Genomic DNA, 23,747 nt, shown 5'->3' on the forward strand with positions numbered 1-23,747 from the left:
AAATTCCAGTAAAACATAATTGTTTAATTTATTTATTTATGCTAAAAATGTTTTTCATTATGAAACCCATACATACATATAAAGGAATATAATCTCTCCCTTTAGTTTTTTTTACAAAGTGGGTATTACAGTTAGGCGTCTCCCGTTCAAAAGAGATACGATGTAGATATGCAGATCTTTGCATATCTACAAATGTATCAGTTTCGAATTGTCCACGTTTTTTGGACAGCCCGCGGTTGCGTAGATGGTGTTAGTTTCATGCTCTACTCCGGTCCGAGATAGAGTTTCGGTGTCACCTCCCTGTTGTTCTCCGGACAGTACACTCTCCCTGCCAGGACGTGTATCCGGAGAACAACGGGGAGGTGCTGCCGAAATTCTATCTCGGATCAGAGTAGAGCATGGAAACTAACTCTATCTACGCAACCGCGGGTGGGATTAGGACCGCAAAGGCATTCTACGAGAGAGGAGGTGGTGAGACAACGCGTCGAGGATTACGATGCTGATGCCGGGGTAGCGGACATGTTGAACGACTATCACGAGGCACAGTTCGTCGAAGGACGTACGGAGGACGAGCCAGAGGCGACCGCAAAGGCATTCTACGACATGTTTGGCGCGGCACAGAAACCCCTTCACGGCAAGACAAAAGTTTCTCAACTGGATGCCATTGGGCGTATAATGGTGTTCAAGTCGCAGTATAGCATGAGTCGAGACGCCTTCGATGGTTTGTTGACAGTTATTGGCAGCCTGCTTCCGGAGGATCACGTTCTGCCAAAGAGCATGTACGAGGCACAGAAACTCCTTCGTGCACTCAAGATGACGTATGAGCAGATACATGCTTGTCCGAAGGGCTGCGTCCTATTTAGGAAAGAACACACTGAGGCAAAGTACTGTCTGAAGTGTAAATCGTCTAGGTTCATGGAGGTAGACTCTGGTGATGGACAGAAGAGGCAGCTCGACATCCCCGTGACAATCCTACGCCACCTTCCGTTCATACCGAGGATCCAGCGTCTATACATGACAGAGGAATCCGCGAAACAGATGACATGGCACAAAAAAGGCAAACGATACAATCCTGACAAGATGGTTCACGCATCCGATGGTGAAGCATGGACCCACTTTGATGCCATTCACCATGAGAAAGCCAAAGAGGCCCGTAATGTTCGTGTTGCGCTGGCCACAAATGGGTTCAATCCCTATGGAATGACCGCTGCCCCATACACATGTTGGCTCGTGTTCGTTATCCCCATCAATCTCCCCCCGGCGTATGCTTTCAAAGACAGAACATATTCGTGTCGTTGATAATTCCTAGACACCCGGGGAATAAAATGGGCGTGTACATGGAGCCTTTGATTGATGAATTGGTCCGTGCTTGGGAGGAAGGGGTATGGACGTACGACTGAGCTACGAAGACAAACTTCAAAATGCATGTTTGGTACCAGTACTCCATGCATGACTTTCTGGTGTATGGGCTATTTTGCGCCTGGTGTGTTCACGGTAAGTTCCCATGCCCAGTTTGCAAGGAAGCTCTTAGGTTCATTTGGTTGAAGAAGGGTGGCAAATATTCGTCATTCGATAAACATCGACAATTTCTCCCTCCTGACCATGCATTCTGACTAGACATCAAGAACTTTACGAAAGGTGTCATGGTGACAGACCGCCCACCTGCAATGATGACTGGTGCCGAAGTTCGCGAACAGATAGATGGTCTCGTGGCCAACCCAGAAGGTGGTTTTGTGGGATATGGTGAGCAACATATGTGGACACATAAGTCGGGCTTGACTCGGCTCCCCTATTATGATGACCTGCTCCTTCCACACAACATTGACGTGATGCACACTGAAAAGAATGTCGCCGAGGCACTTTGGGCAATAATTATGGAGATTCTTGATAAGTCAAAGGATAACGTAAAGGCAAGAGTGGATCTGGCAGAGTTATGTGATAGACCAAACCAAGAGATGAAGCCGCCTAGTGGTGGTAAGACATGGAGAAGGCCTAAGGCCGATTTCGTCCTGAGCAGGGCCCAGAGGAAGGAAGTACTACAGTGGATCAAGATGTTAATGTTCCCTGATGGGTATGCAGCTATCCTTAGTAGAAGGGTGAACTTATCTACTCTGCGAGTCTTAGGGATGAAGAGTCATGACTTCCACATATGGATTGAACGAATTCTTCCGGCGATGGTTCGAGGCTATGTCCCTGAGCATGTCTGGCTAGCGCTTGCAGAGTTGAGCTATTTCTTCCGCCAGCTTTGTGCAAAAGAGTTAGCTCGGACCATGATTGCAGACTTGGAAAGGATGGCACCCGTGTTACTGTGTAAGCTGGAGAAGATCTTTCCACCTGGCTTCTTCAATCCGATGCAGCATTTGATTATTCATCTCCCGTATGAGGCACGAATGGGGGGCCCGTGCAGGGACGTTGGTGCTATCCAATCGAGAGATGTCTAAAGACTATCCGAAAGAAATGTAGAAATAAATTAAAAATCGAGGCTTCCATTGCAGAGGCATACATACTGGAGGAGGTGACAAACTTCACAACAACTTACTATGGTGACAAACTGGCAGAGTTATGTGATAGACCAAAGTCGGCCCAATCGAAAAACCACGTGTTCTGGAGTCTTTACGCCCGGGCTTGGCGAGGTCGATTATTATGGAAGAATTGAAGAAATATATGAACTCAATTTTTATGGTTCCAAACCTCTTATTCCAGTGATATTCAAATGTCATTGGTTTGACCCTGAAGTTATGAGACGGACACATTCTAATCTTGGGCTAGTCGAAATTCGACAGGATTCCACCTTACCAGGAGACGATGTCTATATTGTGGCCCAACAGGCCACACAAGTGTATTATCTTCCATATGCGTGCCAAACGAAACAACATCTTAAGGGTTGGGATGTTGTGTATAAGGTATCACCGCACACTAAATTACCTGTTCCAAACGATGAAGATTATAACTTAGACCCGGACACATATGACGGAGAGTTCTTCCAAGAAGATGGGCTCGAAGGGCAATTTGAGATAGACTTAACCGAAGCGATCGGAATGGAATTAGATATTGAAATGGTTGTTGATGACGAGGATGATGAGGTGCAAAATGAGAATGACTTAAAAATACTTGAAGGCAATGCCAATGACGAAATTGCGCCTTCAGATGGTGTTGACTATGAAATGGTTGATAGTGATGATGACACTTATGATCCGGCTAACCCAGACACATATGAAGATTATTTTTAATCGATGTAATGCTATATTTCATTTATTTTGCATATGTTTCTAAATACATATTTTTTTATCTGTGCTTAATTGTTTACTCTTAATTGCAGGTTGTTGGACAAAGATGGTGGGCGGTGGGACGAGGACGAGGAGGGGGAGGGGGAGGGGGAGGAGGAGCACCCGTAGGACGGAGGAGGAGGCGCAGCAGGACGACGCCATATAGCAGCAGGTGGAGCAGCAAGCCGCTGTCAATGCGGCACAACAGGACGACGACGATGCGGCGCAGCAGGACGACGACAACGACGACGCTCAGCAGGACGTCTCAGGTTCTGGCTCCTCAGGTTCGAGGAGTATCTACCTGCGAGGTCCCACGAGTCTCCCTAAGCGACCCATACTTCGTGACAGACGTCCGCTGATACGACCCGATGGAGAGAGGTAGGTAACTTTAGATGTTGTTGCTGCTTTTTCATATTATATGTTCAAATTAATAATAGAAACTAATACTTCATCTTAATCACTTGGACATGTCTTGGATGGTTTTGGAGACTGCAGGGGGTCACGGCCGCAACCCCAATGGCATCCCTCGGCCTTCTATGCAGGGAACACTTCCCTGGACTTGTCGAGTACGCCGGAGTGACGAGCCCAGCATACACCTTCGACCACTACGCCGTCGCCCCCGATGCAGTAGATCGGGACGACAGACAATTCAACAACAAGGCGGAGCGGGTGAAGCAAGAGCTGTGGGTAAGTCTTCCTCGCACTATATTGTTTAATAAGTCGCATTTGTTGCATATTCTTGAAATAATGTATGGATACATCGTATTTGTATGTAGGATTTCTTCAGATGCGATGCTGGATACGAGGCTAGGGCGGATGTGGTGTCTACTACGTGCTGTAAGAAGCTCGTCGTGGACATGCACTACGAGGCGCGCATCGAGGCCATCATCACTTACCACGGCTCCGTCCTTGGGGAGAAGGTGAACAAGAAGGACGCCCGAACCATGTCGTTGACTCCGGACCAGTACTTGCAGGTAAATACAAAACTTTATTATTGGTACTAAATATGCTTATTTTTATCTTCTGATATGCGGTGTACTTATATTTTTTTAGATGATTCCTCATTGGTGCGCCGCGCATCCTGAGTGCTGGGAGAAGATGGTGCAGAGGTGGTGCTCGGCTGAGTGGGATGAGGCGCACAACGCTAGCCGGGAACGGCGTTTGCTGATGCAAGGTCCCTCCCACCATCAAGGCAGTCGCAGCCTGGGCAAATACGCGGAAGCATGGGTACGCGCTCTTTTTTATTTAGGTATATAACTTTCGATTAGACATGATTTCTAACCATCTCGTTGGTTTTCTCGCAGTTGGCGGCACATGGTGGCGCGCCTTGCTCCACGTTCTCGACATATGCTATGGCCCACAAGGGGAAGGCGACGTCCGACGTCACCTACAACCCGGATGACGGGCCCGAGGCATACACCAACCCCGCCATCCACAGCCGCCTTAGTGAGTACACCGCCATGGCCAAGGAGGTCCATGGGCCAGATTACGATCCGAGGACCGAGGACATCGACGGAGATGTCCTCATGAGGGTCAGAGGAGGCAAGAGGCATGGGCGGTACTGGATTGTCGACGGGGCAATCGACTCGTCCTCCACTCCCACTCTCTCTAAGGTGCGAGCAAGGAGCACGAGCGCGAGCCCAGCCATACGACCTCGGCAGGACAGCTCACAACATCGTATCCAGCAACTCCAGGTTATTCCTTATCTATTCATCGTTCATTGATTATTATATATCTTCTCTTTGCATTATCGTAACATTAGGGCGAAATATTACAGACTCAGCTAGATGATGAGAGGAGGCAACGTGAGGAGCTGGAGAAGAGGATGGCGGAGATGTTCGCGTACATGCAGAGCCTTGGCGCCGCACAGGGTCATGCTCCACCACCTCCGTTGTTCCCTGCAACTGACCCTGCTGAGTTCACTACTCCTGTGAGTATCAAAATTTTTGTACTGCATGATATATATTCATATGTTCTCACACATACAATCTCTTCTCTGTGCAGGGTCAATCGGCGGCGTCGAACAACCCTCATGCTTCGTCCAGCCCTTTGCCGAACCAGTCCAGATGCCCACCTCGTTGATGATCCAGACTTGGTCTTGTGAGTGTTGGTGATGTTTGGCTAGACTTGGTGATATATATGGTGTTATTAGTGAGACTTGATGATCCAGACTTGAACAACCCTCATGTTTGGCTAGACTTGATGATCCAGACTTATATTAGTGAGACTTTGTGATATATATGGTGTTGATGATAAATGTGTTCATTCTGTGATGCGATTGATATATAATGTGATGTCAATGATATATATCTTTTGTTTGTTTGGATGGAACAACAAAAACAAATAAAAAAGGGACAACCTGGTCACTTTGCCGAGTGTAACACTCGGCAAAGGGTCGTTTTGCCGAGTGCTATGACCATGGCACTCGGCAAAGAAGGCAACCTGGGAATCGGTAAAGCCATCTTTGCCGAGTGCTGACCATGGCACTCGGCAAAGAAGGAAACCTGGGAACCGGCAAAGCCATCTTTGCCGAGTGTTGTTGCCAAGGCACTCAGCAAAGGGACTGGCAAAGGGGCCCACTGGAGGACTCTTTGCCGAGTGCCGGTCCACTAGACACTCGGCAAAGAGTCCTCCTTTGCCGAGTGCCTACGAGAGCTCTCGGCACAGGGACTGGCGGTGGGGCCCACTGGACCCGTCTTTGCCGAGGGCCATGATAGCAGGCACTCGGCAAAATTGGCCTCTTTGCCGAGTGCCAAAGAAGACACTCGGCAAAGGATCCGTCACCGTCACTTGGCGCCGTGACGGTGACTTTTCTTTGCCGAGTGTCAAATGGCACTCGGCAAATTCTTTGCCGAGTGCCCGACAAAAAGTACTCGGCAAAGAGACCGCTGCCGATGTACAGTTCGCCGAGCGTTCTTTGCCGAGTGTAAAATAGCCTTTGCCGAGTGCCTGAGACACACAGCAAAGGAGCTGTGTCCGGTAGTGATTCATTTCTTCAACAAGATCCAATTACCACAATATTTTTTATGAGATGAAAGACGGTACATATTTGTTTTATGACAAGATCCAATGATAACTAGCGATTTTTTTGCATTTATAGTGTGGAACAGCTAATACCATACATGTTTGATGTCCAATAACAAAATTTGTCTATTTCTAATGACAAGGAACTTGAATGAAGATTGAGAAGTAGAAATTGGATTAAAATGAATGAAAAGAGGTAGCTCTATCTATTTATTCTCTGATGGAGTGATTTTAGTTGATTGTGGTGAAGAAACAAGATGGCGAAAGGATGAGAAACTGAGAATTGATTCTACATTGATCCTAGTGGTATTTAAAACAATGATAAGTAGCCTTTATTGCTTCTAGCTCCTGCTATAAATGAAAAAACAATTAATAAAATGAGATGCTATATTCTGTACACAGGCACAGTTTTGTCACAAACTCACAAGTCACAAGTTAGCCTCTTGAATAAGCGAACGCCTGCAACTACCCGGCGCACACCACACCGTCGGCACTCTGCATGGTCACGTCGCGTCGTCGTTCATGTAGGCGGCGAGGTTCATGTACTGCTCTTACTCCCGCTCCCGGTTCGGCTGCCTCCACCGGGAGCGACAAACGACACATGTCGTGGCCCGCCGTGAGCGGCTTCACTTCCATCGCGTGAAGCACTCGACGTGCACCGCGTTCCTGCACGTCCTGCACGTCAGGATTGCCTGCGCGGCGGCGGTGGTGCCGCTGCCCTATGACGGTGGTGCGGCGCCATCTCCTCGAGGCACACCGGGCATGCCGCGCCGTCGAGCGGCCTCCGCGACGATGCCTCCTGCCACCGGGCGTCAGTAGGTTCAACGACCGTTCGGACCGACCACATCCAGTGGAACCTTTCTCGGGCGCGTGCGCTGGCGAGCACGTCCGGGTACGTGGGCGTGCCGACGAGCCACGCGACCTGGCACGGGCGCAGCGTCTGCCTCCAGACGCAGGCCTCGTCGGAGAGGTCGAGGACGCGAAACAGCACGAAGAGGACGTGCTTGCAGGGCATGGCGGGGTCTGGGCACGTGCACACCGGATTGGTGGCAACACTACAGTAAAATAACAAACATCCGACGGTCAGCTTATGTCTGACGGCCACCACTGGCTCTCGGAAATAGTGCGTTATGTCCGACGGCTACACTGCCAGCCGTCGGACATAAGCTTACGTTCGACGGCCGAGTCCATAACCGTCGGACATAAGGCGTTTTAACGCGGATCCGACCCTGCGGGCCGTTTCATTTTCACCCACGCGCCGTTTCTCTCTGCCCGCGCGTCGCCGCCGCCGTCTGAAATTGAGCCGCCCCGTCGCCCACTGCCCTGCCGCCATTGCCCCGCCGCCGCCCACAGCCCCGTCGCCGCCTCGCCCGCCGTCGACGGCCGCCGCCAGTCGCCCCGTCGCACACACCGGTGCGCCCCGTTCGCCGGCCGACGCCGCCCCGTTCGCCAGCCGCCGCCGCCCCGTGTTCCGACCGCCGGCCCCGTGCGCCCGCCGCCCCGTGCGCCCGCCGCCGGCCCGTGCGCCCATCGCCGTCCGGCTCCCCACGCCCGCTAAGTGAGTATCCTTAACATTGTTTATTAAATTGTATGTATTAATGTATTTGATTAGAATTGTATGTATGAATGCATTTGATTGTTTAGTTTGTTATGTCCGACGACCAAAATTTGATTACGTAATTAAATTAGCTTGTTTTAGTTTATTTAGTGGTGCTTTAGATAATTTAAATTTTTAATTTCCGAGGGTAATTATTATGCCCTCGGAAATAAGGTCATTTTATATGATTTGTAATCCATAACAATGTTATTTCGTATGTAATATTGTATTGTGGTTTATTAGTTTAATTATTTAATAATGCACGATGATTATAGTTAATCATAGTGTATCGTAGCGTGAACAAACAAAACCTAGGCGTCACCCGTTTCGGCCCAACACACCTTACAAGCGACGCATGTGAGGTATGTTGGGCCGGAATTGTCCCTTTATTGGACAGCCTCGGGGTGACCGACAGAGTCCGTGTTTATGACAAAAGCATGTGCTCCTGCTTAGTTTCGGCAGCATAACCCCTCTGTTCTCCAATTGCACCATTTTTAGGCGTGCGATTGGAGAACAGCGGGGTTATGCTGCCGAAATTTCGCACGACCACATGTTTTGTCATAAACACGGGCTCGTCGGTCAGTCCTGGGTGGGTTTAGGACCTATCCTTTCCTACAGATGTAGGGGCGTGATTTCTTCGTAAAAACGGATGGTCCGCGCATTACTTATCTAATTAAGTTAACGTCTCGTATCTAGTATGGAGGAGAATCGTCGATGGATGTATGAAGGTTGGAAGAAAAGAGGTGCTCTATCAAGTGAGTGGGTTGCCAAGACTGATGCTTTTCTCGACCATGCTTTTGCTCGGTCAGAGACTGGAACCGATGTTAGGTGCCCTTGTAGCAAGTGTCGGAACATTAATTTCCTTGACAGGAGGACTATGTCGATACATATTTGCAAGAACGGTTATATGCCAGGCTATGAGGTGTGGGTGCACCACGGTGAGGACCCACCTCCTCGTATTGTATCGGAAGTTCAGTCACATGAAGAGGAGGACTATGATAGGATGGAAGAGATGCTTGACGATGTACGCCATGAGCTTCTAACCGTCGATTCGGAGAACCCCGGTCAACCCACCGAGTTTGAGGATCCAGCTACACCTGAGGTTCAGAAGTTCTTCGAGCTCCTTAAAGCTGCCGAAGAGGGAAAAGATGGGGGGACTTAATTTCTTGTGTTGGTTTCCAGCTACACCTGAGGTTCAGAAGTTCTTCGATCTCTGGCTGTGAACGTGACCAGATTCGTCGAGAGGGAAAAGATGGGGGACTTAATTTCTTGTGTTGGTTTCGAGATTATGTAGATAAAAATGACAATATACACCCGGACCTTCGACAATTATCCCTAGGAGCAGTAACTGGCAGACGTTATGGTCGGTATGATGTCAATGGTTTTAGATTCCGTTCCACAAGGTTCGAAGATGATCATCCTCTAGCAGCCACGACAAACTCCGGAGTTGTAACTAGAGCTGTCGATGATGAAGGGAAGGTGACTAATTATTATGGAGTCATTAATGATATAATCGAGTACAAGTTTTTTGGAGATAAACAACTCAAAGTGGTGTTCTTCGATTGTGATTGGTTTTCTCCAAATACAACGCGAGAAAATCAATATGGCATGGTGGAAGTCAAACACAACGATAGATTAAAAGGCCACGACACTATAATCCTTGCCCACCAATGCGAGCAGGTGTATTATATGACATATCCATCTAAGAAAAACGGTTTGGTTGATTGGAGGGTAGTGTACAAAGTTAATCCTCGTGAACGACTATATGCTCCTGGTGATGCTGGTTATGTTGAAAGTCAAATTGAGCAGGAAGTGGGGGCTGCTGAGATTTTCCAAGACGAAGAACTTACAAGCACGTTTAATGTACAAACTGAAATGTTTGAAGAATCTTTATTAGGCGATCAAAATGATGTAGAGGTTCCTCCAAAAAGAAAACGAGTGACGAGAAAGAAGAAAGGTACTTGGCGTCCATTAAATCGACGAAAGCAACTAGATCATGATTTTGATTACGATTACGATTGACGAGTATGGATCATGATTTTATTGCATATTTTATGATTTTATTGCATATTTTATTATTTTATTGTCGATTTATGTACTAACTTGTTTTTGTTAAAATAGGATGTCAAAGAAAATGAAGTCTTTTGCTCGTAGTTTGCTTGGGTCGAGGAGTAGCTCGAGGAGCAGCTCGAGGGGTGAGGATTCAGTTTTTCAGGGCACAGGTTCTACCATGAGCAGACGGAGAGCGCTGGCAGAACATTTGCCTCCACAAGATGTAAGTTAGTTGTTAAATTACATTATTTGAGTTACTTAATATTGTATGATGTAAGTTATTTGTTTCATAGGATGCTGAAATTGAGGAACCAGTGGTAGAGGATCATACAAGAGATGATGTTGAAGATGATGGTGGAGATAATGTGGGAGATGATGTTGGAGACGACGCTGGTGGGGATTCTGGGGCTGGGGATTCTGGGGCTGGTGGAGATTCCGCAGCTGGGTCTGGAACTTCTCGAGTTAAGAGAACGAGGAAGCTGCATTTTGTTGGACCACCTCTAGAGCTTCCACCCGAATCTCGGGTTTTGATAAAGCCTAGTGGAAAGTGAGTGACATATCTTTGCTTAAATGTTATTGAAAGTTATGTTTTAATTTCTACATTGTTTTCTGTTTGCAGGACTTGGATCGACGACTCGTTCACAGGCACAGGACACTACAGGCAGGTGAACATGGACGGTGAGATTATTTGATTTGGTTTTCAAAATTGTCATCATATGCTTGCGATTCAACTGAGCCATGAGTTACTATACTAAGTGCATGGTTCACTCTTGTAAGTTGGGTATTTTTGATTCTACGATTGATTCCAGAGAGCTGAGACGCCGTGGACGACAATCCACATCGTCATCTTCACAGTCGTCCCGTTCACGATCAGCAGCCCATGAGATAGAGCTTGCAGTGTTGCGTCAACAGGCAGAGTACCATCAATCAGTCTTGAGGGAACAATTGGAGTACCAGAGGCAACAATCTGAATACCAGAGACAACAAGCCGAGTACCAGAAGAAGAGGGACGAGTATTATGTAAGCCTCCAGGCCCAAAATCAAGCTCTTCTCTCGGTAAGTTGAAGTAATATTTTGTAGCTTATTTTGCAAAACACTTGATGTGTATCTTATTTGCTCAACAATGACTTGTATATAATTTGTAGCAACTAGCCCAACAAGCGGGCGTCCCGATGCCGACATATGGGATGCCGCCTCCGGACTTTGCACTGCCAATGCCAATGTTGGCGCCTCCACCTCCGCCTCCGCCTCCGTCACAATTCCCTATGGTATGTACACATATGCGTGTGTGACATGTTCATAGATGTCTTATGTGTTTAAATGAACAACTGAGTGGTTACTATTTCATGTGCTTGTGTTATAGGGATTTCAGATACCACCCGCTTGAGTTGCCGCACCTGGAGATGGGTCTGGTCAAGACGACACAACACATTCGTGGGTGAACAATCTTTTCAACACGCATAGTCCAGCCGGAGGAGGTGGCGATGGATATGAGTGATAATGATGTAAAACACTTGTGGCAACCTTTCATGTGAAAGCCTATCCATCGAATAATGTTCATTTTGGATTTTGGACAACTATGTTGATGTAAACACTTGTTGCAACCATTTGGAACTATGTCGTTATGTTAAATTTGTGAATGTGAATACTTATGTGATTATATTTGTGAATGTGTATACTTATGTGAGTATATTTGTGATTGTGAATGTGTATATGTGTATGAAATCTGTTTTGTATTTGCAAATGTCAGATTTTTTAAATTTCAGAATTTTGTGCAATTTCTGAAATATGTTATGTCCGACGGCTTAGAGTAAGCCGTCGGACATAAGGTGTATGTTATGTCCGACGGCTTTAAACCATCGGACATAAGTTATATGTTATGTCCGACGGCTTTAAATCGTCGGACATAAGTTATATGTTATGTCCGACGGCTTTAAACCGTCGGACATAACAGCAGTGGGCCCCAGGCGGCGGGTAAAACGGTTACCACACCTTACCTCCGACGGTCCGATAGGGCCATCGGACATAGCTTATGTCCGACGGCGGCCGTCGGGCATAATGATATTTCCGACGCCTTATCCTCGACGGCTTAAAACCGTCGGAGATAGGTTAATGCCGTCGGACATAAACTACCTCCGACGGTCTGAATCTTATGTCCGACGGCTTCAGCTGTCGGAAATTCCTTCATTTACTGTAGTGCAAGCATCACCGTGTACACGTTACCCAGGGCGCCGAGCACAAAGAACTCCGCACCAGCGTGATGCAGCAGCCGGAGCCTGTGCTGCAGTGCGTGGATGATGCAGTTGGCAACGCGTCGCGTCAACGCCTCCTCCTCGGCGGTCGTGCGCGCCGCAACAAACGAGGTGGTGTTCAACGACGCCGTTGACTCCATCGAGAGGTGGTAACTCGTTTCTCGCATGGCACGGCAAGTGCCCGAAGCTGTTGGCTATGTAGTGGCAGGGGTGCACCAGATGCGTTGAGTGCCGTAGGAGAAGACGACTGTGCGAGGGTGAGAATTGCGACGGAGTGAAGCAATCTACAACTGCGATGGAGAGGAAGTTAGCTTTGGGTTCAGGTTTGGGAAAGGACAAGGACAACGAACAATCCTTCCAAGCCTCAGTGACCAGGTATCCGAAATTTCTTATATACAAACCGCGATGCAAAAGACCAATGTCGTTCGTCCATGTCTGCGCTTTTTCCCTCGTCCGTTCGATTCAATATCTATGGTCTGCGGTTGCAGACCACTGACGGTACACGTACACGTGTGGTGTCCAACAAAACCATTTGCTAAGGCTGTGCGCAACGCTGCCCCCTTGCAATCCCCCTCCCCTTGCATGCCGGCGGTAGGGGGCACCCTACGGTCGTAGCGGTGCCCCCTACAACGCCCCCTACGTGTCGGCACCCTTCTCTCTCCCCACAGATCTAGCGTATCACTGTTCATCACCCTAAACACTATGCTGTGGGTCCACAAGTAATTGTTAGTAGATAAAAAATTGATAGTTGATATAGAAAATAATATTTTATAGTTGTAGTGGGGTATAGGGGAGTATTTAGGGGGAACCGTTGCGGGAGATGAAAAAATAGGGAGGAAAATAGGGGGGAAAAGTGATATAGGGGAAAAAAATTTAGTGGTAACGGTTGCGGATAGCCTAAGTCTCGACACCGCTGGACAGTTCGGGATGGGAGGCAAAGGGACTGCAACATGATCAAAGAGGAAAAAGTGGAAGCCGCCATCATCTCCATCAGGTCGTTCTCGCTTCCGTCGGTCCATCCAAGGCCATGCTATCGACACCTCCGCAGTCTTCCCATCCTCCAGTACATTTTTTCAACTGCCCGCGCGGTAGGGAAGGCAAAGGGTGGGCATGTCGTCCTCTCCTCTGCACCACGTCATCCACGACGATGGTGGAGGAGACTGCTTCAGTCGCCATTCGTTAGTCTCCGTTGCTCCTCCACACGCTTGGTCGTCGTCTCTACGGTTGGCCCAGGTATGAATACCCTTTTCCCATCAAATCTTCCCCAGATCTGTGTGTTATTCGTGTTAGGGTTTGCATCCGCTCCTCCACATCGTGCGCTCTCACTCCATAGCTTCACATTAGGAATGGAGGTCGTCAATTCAGGTCGAGTAGGAGCACTCTACGGCTCCGCATTGCTACTGGTGGTCCAATAATCACACCTTCATGATTTAGTGGATTTCCCTCATCCATATCTCCACTAACATTAGAATATTCCTTATCCCATCGTCATGAGGTCTTCCTACTTTTGGTCTCTAAATTGTGTATGCCTTTTGGAGTAATTTGCTTTGTTTCGATGCCTACATGTTAGCTTTGAATAAAGCTAATTTCCCTGCAGCTTTTGAAAAAGAGTTGCTGAAAAAAAATCAGGTGATCCATTATACACTCATCTTTGTTGTATTATTACACTACTATTTTGCTTCCACCATGAAATTTTAATATCTTATTGGAGTTTGAATAAAATTTTATATTTGAATGTCTTTATTTTAGCTATCTCACATGTGGTGGTCCTGTAAATTGTCCATTTTTTTTAAAATAAAAACAAAATGGAACCCTAAATTAGGATGGTTAGCTTCCTTCTATGTATACCCTTTTCACTTTTTCTTTTTCTTTTGGAAAAAGTAACTAAGTGTTCGAGCTGCTTGCTTTGTACTGATGTCAGTTTCCATTAGGCAATCACAACAATTCCACAAGGAAGCAGGTCATAAGCTGGAGTCTACCTTGCTCCTCTTTTTATTTGTTTTCTTTGCACCCATGTCCTTCCTCTCTGTTTTCAAAATTCTTTTGTTAGAAGAGCCATTTAACAGATGCAATATTGTTTATTTGCGGAATGTCAAGTGATGGGAAATACTAAGATTATAACATTGTAGATATTATCATTTGGTAGGTTACCATAGCCCATTACCTATCTTGAAAGGATTGAATACTCAATAATCACGGCGAAACAGGCGGTGTCGATATACTCAATTTTTATATTCTCATAAACAAGATAAACTTTATCCTCCCTGTATAGCTTAACATGATGTCCCTCCATACGTACTTATGTATCAATGCATTGTTGGTTTACTATTGTTCACATTCTTAATCAGCTTATAGGTTACGAATCTCATTTGTTTTCCCTTGCATTTTCCCATGTTTACTGTTGTTCACATTCTTGAACAATTTATAGATCACGAATCTCATTTGTTTTCTGTTGCATTTTCGCATGTTGAACAACTAATTTGAATCGTCAACAACTCATTTGAACAACCTACGACTTACGTTGGGAACATGTATGTTTTTCCCAACAAGCAATATGTTATCTATTTATTTTCCACACTCATGACAACCACATATATCATTTTACTTGCTATTTTCGGCATGGTCACCTGCTATTTTCTAATCGGAGCAAGGTGAATCGCACATTCTGTAAGTTCTATTCGAAAGAGGTATTTTCTATACAATAAACACCATGACCACACCCTGTGTATCCACTTATGTATCTAAGCAAATTACATATATGTATATATGTACTTCGAATAAGTGCTCAATTACATAGGATTGATAACGATGTTATACATGAATAAATATATGCATAGAGATCCTACAATATAAATGCACATGTATACACATATGTTATTGAGTACTCGGATGGTATTTGATCTTTTCAAAAACAAAAACGGGTGAAGGTTGTTGTGCTTTAATAGTCTAGATGTGCTTTTAACCCTCTTTTTATACAATTGTGGCATTGCTGATCTAAGTTTGTTACTTCATCCTTATGGCTTAGATTCTAATTATCCAACAATATCAATTTATATGATCTGAATTCCATACTGATGTTTGCCATAAATAAACTACTTACATTCCAAAATATAGGTTGTTTTTAGTTTTTTTTAGAAATGTATATCGTGTATAATAAAGGATTAACATGTATCAAGATGCATATAGCAGCCAACAGACTTCTACATCTGATACTGAAGAACATAGATCCAAATGTAATGCTAAAGAAGAAATCACAAAGGTACAGTTCCTCCACCTTATTCCAAAAACTAATGACCAGAAAGGTAGAAATGCATCAACAAAATGAGCACATAAAAAAGCCCACTACATTTTTCCTTCTGCAGGACCAAACAACTAGCACTAGGCAACTCAAAGCAAAAGATAATATGCCTTCGTTTGAATCTCCTCCAAAAAGGTAATATTTCTACATTATACATCTACTTGCACAAACAGCATGAACTCAGGTTATAATGCACACAAATTAGAAAACTACTATATTTACAAAAAAACCACCCATTTCTATTAATAGTTGCTGCTTCACAAAACATACGTACAGGCTAAAGAAAGGGAGTTCCCATCGAGACTAAATGTGGTTGCTCAAAATCGAAAACACTATATGTCTGACATGCTCTCTTTTGTCAACTTCAATATAATCTCTACTACTAATTATGTGAGTAACATAGGCGTCCACACCTATGGTTCTGCCGTTCTGCCACGCGCAGCCCACATCCCGCCCGCGACCGCACCCCAACCCGCATCCCGCCGGCAGCCCCGCATCCCGCCCTCCCGCCGGACCGCTTCCGTAAGCACCCGACAATCCCGTTGAGATCGCCGCCTAGGATTTCGTATGGCAAACCCCCGCGACGGCACGGGCGCATCCGCGATGGCCCTAGCGCGCGGGCGCGCAGGCACGGCCGGGGCGGCTCCACGGCGGCGCGGGCGTGGCCGCCCGCGGCTGGCGCGACGTCCCTGGCCCCGGCCATGGCGCGGGTGCAGGAGACCGGGCAATGGCGGCACCGGCCCCGAGCTCCATCCCTGGCGGCGGCGCGACATCAAGCCCCGGCAACGGTGGCCCCTGCGCGGACGCGGCCACTGGCCTTAGCCCCGGTGGCGGCGCGCTGCCCCACCGCCCCCAGCGTAGGAGGACGCGTCGGTGGCTCGGTGCTATGGACGCGTTGGTGGCTCGGTGCTATCGACCTCGCTGTCGGATCCCTGTTCCCGCTGTCGCTCGTGGCCTGCTCCACCAGCACGCAGGCATCACCCTCGGCCACGGCCTCCAACCACCAGCCACGCTTCGCCGCTGACCCCCTCGCGGCGGCTTCTGTTCGGTCCCTGTCCTCCACGCCATTCTCTTCCTAACCTCGCCTTCAAGTTCATGTCCCCGTCGTCGCCCATGGGCCTGCTCCATCGGCCCGTCTCGCCCTCGGCCACGGCCTCCAACCGTCGGCCCTGTTTCACCACCGACCGCACGCCCTGCCCTGTGCCAGCTCTTGCCCTCCCCTGACTCGTCGGCCCCGTTTCGCCGCCGACCGCACACGCTACCGTGCGCCGGCTCCTGCCCTCTCCTGACTTGGTATTCGTGGTTCGAGCAAGCACCAAAATCACAACATTCTTGCATTATGGTAACTGCAACTTTTGTTAGAATTTCTGTCTCTGGGAGTGTCAAGAGGTGCAGGGCAATGTTAGATGGTGTATGTGCCTTGCAAGCATGACTAACATGTTATGAAAAGCTTCGAATTATTCGTTTTGAAGGTGTCATGTCCCTGTCAAGGAGTCGTCCTAACGTTTGTAAGGAAGGTGTGCGGCTCACATGGACTTCTCTTTGTGGCTTGCAGAGTCTTTCATGTGATTTGAACGCTGCGCCAACAGAAACTTGGCTTCTAAATGGAGCTGGTTGTTGAAATGAGAGGACAAATGAGGAATGGACTGAAGTGGTTGCAACGTAGGAAATCAGGTATAACGCAAATGTTCTGGAGCATACTGAGTTAGTCTGGTTGCAATATGTTGTTAAACAACCATCGGTTATACCTGCTGACAGACAATGTAACTGGCGTAGGTTGCTTTATGTTACACATGTTGTTTGGTGGCAAAAATCAGTGGTCCATCAGTGCTTCCTATGGCCTTCGTTTCAAGGACCGATTCTTCTTCAGTGGATGCTGACAGCTAGACATCCCGAAAGTCATCTGGAGAGTATAGCTCGGCACATGTAGCCTCCTGGAGTCGTTGACAACTCAGTGCCATCTGAATCATAGGACAACTGAAGCAAAGCGAGATAGTAATGGAAGAAGAATTGAAAAGATCAGGCTGCTTGCCATCATATATATATACATGGGAGGAGGAGGAATAGTAAGTACATCACTCCGCTTTTCTGTTTTTTGGTGCTCTGCTGGATGAACAAGAACTGAGCTGGAACAGGAGAAGCTGGCTACGTGAGAGCACTGGCTGCCTCGTCCGAATCCCTCGTCTGTTGTTTTTTTAGTCGTATACACAGACAGAAACAGACTAGACTTGCTTGAGGTTACACTAGGCACAACAGCCATGGTGGCGGCCCGCCATGAGCAAGTTGCTTCTAGTGAGGCTGGTGGATGACGCGGCGCGCGGCGCCCCTGGCGTAGTGCGTCGGCCTATCCGCGTGCCTCTACTGCTGGGCGCGCGACGACAACGACGGCGTGGCGGCGGCCCGGGGGGAGCTGAAGCTCAGCGCCCTGAGCATCTCGAGGTTGTTTCGTTAATGATATATAGTTGAAATTCCTCGGGATATCATAGCATTATGTTTGCTAGGTATCGGTGGTTTTAGTTTTGTATATCCATGTATATTAGAGTGATGTATCAAGCATCTTATAAATGAATTATGTCTACAATCGGCCAACTTTTATTTTGATTGAGGTAAATTCCATGGAAGCATCTTGGGTCTGCTGCTTGATCTTTATAGTTCACACTTTGGATGGTTCTGGAGCCATAATAGACCAGATTCAATGGATGGATTTTTTTGGCTAAAGGCTATTGTCGTCCTGAGTCCTGACGGTGCTGTTCCTTTTTATAGTTCACATAGATGTGAATTTTAAATGTTCAATTATAATTTTATACGCTATAGTAATTTTTTTCTACAATCTGGTCATTTAAGCTCAGCTTTTCCTTCGGGGTGAATTCTGAGTGAAGTTCCAAAAATAATAAAAATTCTTTCTCATCCCTGCTCTGACCATTTAGACACACATTATGATCACTACTGAGTACTGAGACTGACATTTCTAGATATGATATGCTGATGAGGAATATTCCCTCGTGATGACATTTCTAGATTTGTTTTAGTTCTAAATACAAAAGGTGAGCAAGAGTATGGATTTTGACATATAATTTTTTTTTTAAAATTTCAATCATGTTGGGATATGCTAGAATTAGGCATACCTTCTTATTAACTGGCTAACTTTACTGTAAAAGTGCAATTAGATACTTATGTATACCAAACATTCTAGAAGAGTTTTATGGTGGTACGACCCAGTCGTTATCATCCTGCCCGATTGATTGAGCCATGTACTGATTTTTTTATCTTTATGCATATTATCAGATTGTTAGGTGCCACACAAGATCGGCCTAGGTCTGTTATATGCAATGTCTATGGTGCCTACATGCCTTTTGTATTTGCTAAAAACAGTAAAATCAATATTTACAATTTAAATAGTTGTGCTCTTGTTCTCAGCCGATGCCTACATGCCTCCGGTGTGAGCCCGATGACGAGTCTGGGCAGTAGTGTAGTCATTCAACCTTGCGTTTTGTAGGTCTTCCCTCAAGTGGAGAAGGAGAGAAAAGTGTATACTTTCAGCCATAGCTGCTACTCTTGGATTGTTGTCGGTCGAGTTGTGATGGATTTTTGTGTTCTTTTTTCTCTCGTGTGGTATCCAAACTCAATGTAGGCTTCCCTTGCTGTGAGGACTTGCGGCTCGACATCATTCTCACTTTCTTCCCACAATCTCATGGGGTGGATGATCGCCATAGCCTTCTCTCCGACTTCCAGGTATTTTTTTCATCTTTTGCATTCAGTTTGTCACATCTGGGTACGTTTTTAAGGAATTACGGTCTGGTTGACTCATCCTATATGTGGGTATGCTCGCCTTGTAGGTTCTGTACTCCTACCAAGGGGCAACGTGAGGTGTCCACAGGGGCGAGGCCGTGCCTCCGTCCCGCCGCCCCCGACAATGATCCCCACCGGCACTTTGTACGAAAGCACAATATTAGGACTTTTTTATGATCTTTTATCTTTTTTATTTGAAGGCACAATAGGATCCAAAGAGGTAGGTTCCTTTTTGTCACTGATTTCATATACTTGAATAACATGTGTTCGGTTTGAAAGAGCACATAATTGCATTCCTATTTTTAGTCCTTACATGATTACTACATAGTTGTTTACCGGTTTGAGGTCTGCAGATCTCAAGCTCGCTCGCACTGCAGATACCTTGTAGTTTATTTTTTTACTGCATTGCGACTAGGCCTTCCAATTTGACAAACACAATTAAGTAGCTTAGTTGTCACTGACAGTTGATAGTATCGTTGTTTCAGATTATTACTTCAATGCAAATAAATTATTTCTAATATATTTTTGAGCTCTTAGAATGCACATGATTCAACCTATACTGCAGCAAAATTTTGGTACTGGTACCACAACTTTCTGAGAGTTAAGTCATTGTTTCTAGCATTTGGCATGCAACCTATTGACTTAGTTGACAAGTTGAAGTCTGTATAGAGAAATTAATGATAAACCACTATGCAATATAAGACAGATATCCTATTTCATCATTTATTGGCATCCTTATAAATCTTGTGATGCTTACCCGTGTATGATGTATGGTAATGTATGCTTACCCATGTGGCCTCCTTTGTGGTTGCTTAGAGGTCATTATCCAAAAGTTGGGAGGGATGGAGTCAACTAAGTACTCTTTCTTGCAATATGTTGATCAAACGGTGCATCTGTAATATGTTTTGAGAGCTTTTGAATGTCAAAATGCCACAGTGCATGAGGAGGTTATGCTTGCTATTGGTTCATTGACATATGCAGCTGATCCAAACTTTGCAAAGTACATGGCACAATTTTTATCACTATTTGGAGATGGGTCTTCAGAACTTTGTGGAGTATCAGGTGTGTGCCATTACCGTGGGCGTTGTTGGTGACCTCTCTAGAGCACTAGAAGACTGCACTAGAAGACAAAATTTTACCGTTTTTAATGGCATTTTGACCCAACTCCTAAAGGACCTGTCCAGTAAGCAAGAGCAGGCTCAAACACATTGTCGTAGGATTATTTTTGTATCGATCAGGGTGGCCAAGTCCATGTTGATTGTAGGTTGTTAATTTCCTAGCATTCTTTTTTCCTTTATCCACTTGCATTGTCTTTGCATTTCATTCTTGGTCGGATTGTTTTGGATGATTTATTTTAGGACACTGTTTGGTCTACTACCACACGATGTTTGTTAGTCAAATCCGTGCATGCATTAGTTTGTTTTCGGGTGTTATTGGAGCAACATGTGTTTGTGCTATTTTCCATCTTGTTTTTGGTAATATACATACATGATGCTCCATTTCGGTTTATTAGGAGCTGGGCGGGTGAAGAAACAAAGAGTTTTATATAGGTTTTTGGAGTGGTTTTTGCGGGGGCGATGCAATTGAGTTGGGTATGATTTATGAATCGTACTATGGCATGGAGACCTGCCTTTTGCTACTAACATAACAACCTGCCTTCTGCTACTATCTTATGGTGTGGAGACCTGCCTTCTATTACTAACATAATGATTTATAAATTGTCACACGAATTTTACATGTTATAGTGATGTTTCTCGTTCCGTATATATGTTTTATACCAATTTTTAACTTCCGTGACAACGTACGGGCATATACCTAGTCTACTCTGAAGTATAATTGTCTCAGAAAAGTCCTTCTGAACTTTCTTTTATAAAATATGCATCTGGATTATGCAGGAGTGTCAAAAAGGCACATTTTTGTAATTCTGACATGGGATATTTTGTGGTCTTGAGGAACATATAGACCAATATGTTGATACCTCAACAAGTTTGTATTTATGACTAATCCGCTGTAAAAGTACACTTGATCCACAAAGTCCTTGAAAACTTCCTTTCAGCGCACAGTCCTTTTTGTAACCACTACGACCTATTGTAACAATATCCAAACCAGCATCCTAGGTTTGTATATTCCAACGTTTCAGTACTACACATATAAGCATGCTTACATAATTCTATCTGTATTATGTACCTACTTCAGGTATATTAATAGACCTATATATTTCTTATATAAATCTAAAATATCACTTTCTTTACTATCTGAATACATAAAATCAACTGTTTAATCATATTGTTAAAATACTCGCGTGGAGCGCGAGCAAGTTACTAGTCATGGCTAAACTGCTTCTTTCTAGTGAAGCAGAGTAGTGCTATGCTTGAGAAGGTCACCTTGCATCAGGATGAGGATGATACCTGAGTTTGCCCAGTTTGACCAAATTGCTCAAAGTTACAGAACGAACGCGTATAGTTCAAATTTTAAATGAAAACATATGTGAAACCATTAAGCACAAGTAGAGAGTCGTTAGAGATAAATTAGAAATATATGTGTACGTACGTATATACACTAAATCATTTCTACTTGTCAGTGCCTACGAATAGAATTTCTAACTCCGACGGCGGATGCTTCTGCGGCCCTGATATTTGCGGCCAGGGACGAGGTCTCTCCATCCCCTCAATCAAACAACTATAATAATCTCAAATCGAACCTAACTAATCCAAAAATTTACCAAGTCAAAAAGCCATGTACTACAGTTGTGCTCGGTAGGCAGTACGTACTAGGTGATCAGTCCTCAGAAAAGGGGGAGAGACGAAAGTGTTGTAGACATGAATGGATGCAGCCATGAATGCATGCATCCCAACTCCCAAGTCCCAAGTCCGAGCGCCCGTCACAAGCCAAAAGGACGCATGCCAATCTATCAAGCAAGAGAACGCATGCGACTTGCAGAAGCAGGGCCGGGCGGCGTCGTGCACTCGTGCTCGTGCACTGCATGCAAGCCCAGTTGCTTTTGCAGCTCGCTCTGGCAGTCTCGCTCGTGTAGGTGCAGCCTGAGTCCACCTCATCAAAAGTCAAAAGGCTGCGCCACCCATGACCCAACCAAGAACCAACCGGCTTTAGCAAATCAGCGCGGGTACATTTAAATCAACCATCCCACGCTCGCCGTTCATCCGCCACCAATTAAAACACCCCCGAAGCTGGCGTCCATGTCCATGTCCGTGGCAGCATGCATGCACGTCGTCGATCTCGCGTTTAAATACCCGGCTTTCCCCTCACATAGCATGCAGATGCAGGACGGAGTTCCATTCCGTAGCTGAGTTTGTAATAAGCCATGGCTAGACCTAGACTGCCTTCCATGGGCCACCAACAGGCAATGTCGTTGCTGCTGCTGACCGTTCTGTGGGCGGCGACCGCTGTTGCCGCACGGCGAGAGCCTGTGGCGTGGAGGCCTGGCATGGTTAGAGCCGAGGATTGCGACAAGAAACATGGTAAGGGTGGCAGCGGTGCCGATGTAGGAGGTGGTGCCGGAGGCGGAATCGGCGCCGGTGGTGCCATCGGTAGTGGTGCAGGAAGTGGGTTAGGAAGTGGCACAGGGGGTGGGTTGGGCGGCGGCGGTGGCTCTGGGCGAGGAGGTGGTGGTGGTCTAGGTGGCGGCATTGGCGGTGGTGCAGGGTTTGGAGGTGGAGCGGGTGCAGGATCTGGTGGTGGAGTTGGCCTTGGTGGCGGCGGGGGGCTTGGAGGTGGAGGCGGGGTTGGAGCTGGTGGCGGTGGCGGTTTTGGAAGTGGTGGTGGAGTAGGAGTTGGTGGCGGCGGTGGTTTTGGAGGTGGTGGTGGAGTAGGAGCTGGTGGTGCTGGTGGGGGTGGTTTTGGAGCGGGAGGCGGCACGGGAGGGAGAATTGGTGGAGGTGATGGACTTGGAGGAGGTGTCGGTGGAGGAGGATTAGGCGGTGGGTTCGGTGCCCGTGGGGGAGCAGGAGGCGGCCTAGGCGGTGGCGCTGGAGCTGGCGGAGGCATCGGGGGTGGAGCTGGTGGTGGCTTCGGAAGCGGAGGCGGCTTTGGTGGTGGCGCGGGAGCTGGTGGCGGGTTCGGCGCTGGAGCTGGCGGAGGCATCGGGGGTGGAGCTGGGGGTGGCTTCGGAGGCGGAGGCGGCTTTGGTGGTGGAGCCGGACTTGGAGGAGGGGCAGGAGGAGGACTGGGCGGTGGCGGTGGTTTCGGCGGCGGCATGGGCGGTGGATTCGACGGCGGCGCAGGAGGCGGGTTCGGCGCAGGAAGCGGCACGGGCATTGGCGCAGGCGGTGGAGGTGGCATCGGCGCCGGAGCTGGCGGAGGCATTGGAGGTGGGCCTGGGATTGGCGGTGGAGCGGGCAGTGGTGTCGGCGGGCACCATCACGACATGAGCAGCGTCGTGAATGACAAACATCTTGACTGACGAGCAGTTGATCTTCGGCTTCCTTCTGCATTCGGTTTCGTAGGACCTG

The 23,747-nt window shown here is 46.9% G+C and overlaps 1 long non-coding RNA gene across 6 annotated transcripts; it reads left to right on the forward strand.

Annotated features, from left to right (window-relative positions):
• The first annotated feature begins 13,107 nt into the window (after positions 1–13,107).
• Positions 13,108–20,229, forward strand: LOC103629826 (uncharacterized). Of its 6 annotated transcripts, none has more exons than XR_554655.4 (7): positions 13,108–13,424; positions 13,536–15,450; positions 15,554–15,624; positions 17,045–17,163; positions 17,266–17,928; positions 19,121–19,221; positions 19,326–20,229. It is a non-coding gene; the product is annotated as an uncharacterized lncRNA (long non-coding RNA). The 6 variants fall into 6 exon arrangements; XR_554658.4 differs by having other exon boundaries at positions 13,111–14,722; positions 14,843–15,450; XR_554656.4 differs by having other exon boundaries at positions 13,114–15,450; positions 17,266–17,555; positions 17,625–17,928.
• The last annotated feature ends 3,518 nt before the right edge of the window (positions 20,230–23,747 follow it).

The sequence above is a fragment of the Zea mays genome, chromosome 6, assembly GCF_902167145.1.
Source record: "Zea mays cultivar B73 chromosome 6, Zm-B73-REFERENCE-NAM-5.0, whole genome shotgun sequence".
Classification (NCBI taxonomy): Eukaryota; Viridiplantae; Streptophyta; class Magnoliopsida; order Poales; family Poaceae; genus Zea; species Zea mays.